This window comes from Anopheles ziemanni (genome assembly GCF_943734765.1).
Source record: "Anopheles ziemanni chromosome X unlocalized genomic scaffold, idAnoZiCoDA_A2_x.2 X_unloc_62, whole genome shotgun sequence".
Classification (NCBI taxonomy): Eukaryota; Metazoa; Arthropoda; class Insecta; order Diptera; family Culicidae; genus Anopheles; species Anopheles ziemanni.
The window spans coordinates 122,913-125,000 of record NW_026689832.1 but is presented as its reverse complement, the minus strand read 5'-3'; positions in this window follow the sequence as shown (position 1 = coordinate 125,000).

Below are 2,088 nucleotides of genomic sequence, written 5' to 3'. Positions count from 1 at the left end.
GACCAGGGGAGAACTGAACTTTATGCTTCACACCACAGTAAGTCTTCGTGTCCTCTTCCACATAGGGCAAGCTAGAACTAACTATCTTACCCAGGACTGCCGAAGCAGCGTGGACCAGGGGAGGAACACACTTTTCATAGAAACGTAAGGCATCCATGACTGCCATAGTGCGTAAGCCGCCGCTGTGCGCGTAAACCCGTTCCCCGTAGGGAGGAGTCAAGCCGCCGCTTAGAGACGAAGTATGAAGTGTCCTCTTCCACATAGGGCAAGCTAGAATGAACTATCTTACCCAGGACCGCCGAAGCAGCGTGGACCAGGGGAGAACTGAACTTTATACTTCACACCACAGTATTGAGTAATGTGCCCTCTTCCACATAGGGCAAGCTGGAATGTTCCATTTTACCCAGGACGGCCGAAGCGGCGTGGACCAGTGGAGGACTACACAATCATGAGGTTTGATATCGACTTGTGTGTTTCAATAGGATACCGATGGTATGGTTTGAACCGATTTGATTTAGCCATTCTGAAGTCATCACTTGGTTGAAGCGCTGAACTAGGGAGGCATCGTTTACATATATATTGGTTTTCGCATGCTCTACTAGGTTAATGTCATGAGGTTGGCTATCGAGCATGCCCAAGTGATGACTTGATTGTGTGCTTGCTTGAATTCTTCACAATTCATACCATCGGTTAGTTGTCGAATCATTCCTCGATCATAACCTTCGTTCTTGGTTCATGTATGCTCTCTTCCACATAGGGCAAGCTAGAATTAACTATCTTACCCAGGACCGCCGAAGCAGCGTGGACCAGGGGAGAACTATACTTTGTCTTGTATGCCCTCTTCCACATAGGGCAAGCTAGAATTAACTATCTTACCCAGGACCGCCGAAGCAGCGTGGACCAGTGGAGGACTATACTTTGTTCATTACACCACAGTATTAAGTATGGTGTCCTCTTCCACATAGGGCAAGCTAGAACTAACTATCTTACCCAGGACCGCCGAAGCAGTGTGGACCAGGGGAGGACTATACTTTATACTTCACACACTAGCCATATTGAAGTCATCACTTGGTTGAAGCACTGAACTAGGGCGAGTCTATCGTTTACTTTGCATTGGGATAATACGCTGCATGCTCTCTTAGGTTAATGTCATGTGGTTGGCTATAGAGCATGCCCAAGTGATGACTTTGTTTAAAGCTCAACAGGTAGAGTATTATGTCCTCTTCCACATAGGGCAAGCTAGAATTAACTATCTTACCCAGGACCGCCGGAGCAGCGTGGACCAGGGGAGAACTATACTTTGTCTTGTATGCCCTCTTCCACATAGGGCAAGCTAGAATTAACTATCTTACCCAGGACCGCCGAAGCAGCGTGGACCAGGGGAGAACTATACTTTGTCTTGTATGCCCTCTTCCACATAGGGCAAGCTAGAATTAACTATCTTACCCAGGACCGCCGAAGCAGTGTGGACCAGGGGAGGACTATACTTTATACTTCACACACTAGCCAAATTGAAGTCATCACTTGGTTGAAGCACTGAACTAGGGCGAGTCTATCGTTTACTTTGCATTGGGATAATACGCTGCATGCTCTCTTAGGTTAATGTCATGTGGTTGGCTATAGAGCATGCCCAAGTGATGACTTTGTTTAAAGCTCAACAGGTAGAGTATTATGTCCTCTTCCACATAGGGCAAGCTAGAATTAACTATCTTACCCAGGACCGCCGGAGCAGCGTGGACCAGGGGAGAACTATACTTTGTCTTGTATGCCCTCTTCCACATAGGGCAAGCTAGAATTAACTATCTTACCCAGGACTGCAAAGCAGCGTGGACCAGTGGAGGACTATACTTTGTTCATTACACCACAGTATTAAGTATGGTGTCCTCTTCCACATAGGGCAAGCTAGAACTAACTATCTTACCCAGGACCGCCGAAGCAGTGTGGACCAGGGGAGGACTATACTTTATACTTCACACACTAGCCATACTGAAGTCATCACTTGGTTGAAGCGCTGAACTACGGCGGGGTAATCGTTTACAGGTTATAATCATATAGCTGCATGCTCATTAGTAGATAATGGAATATTGT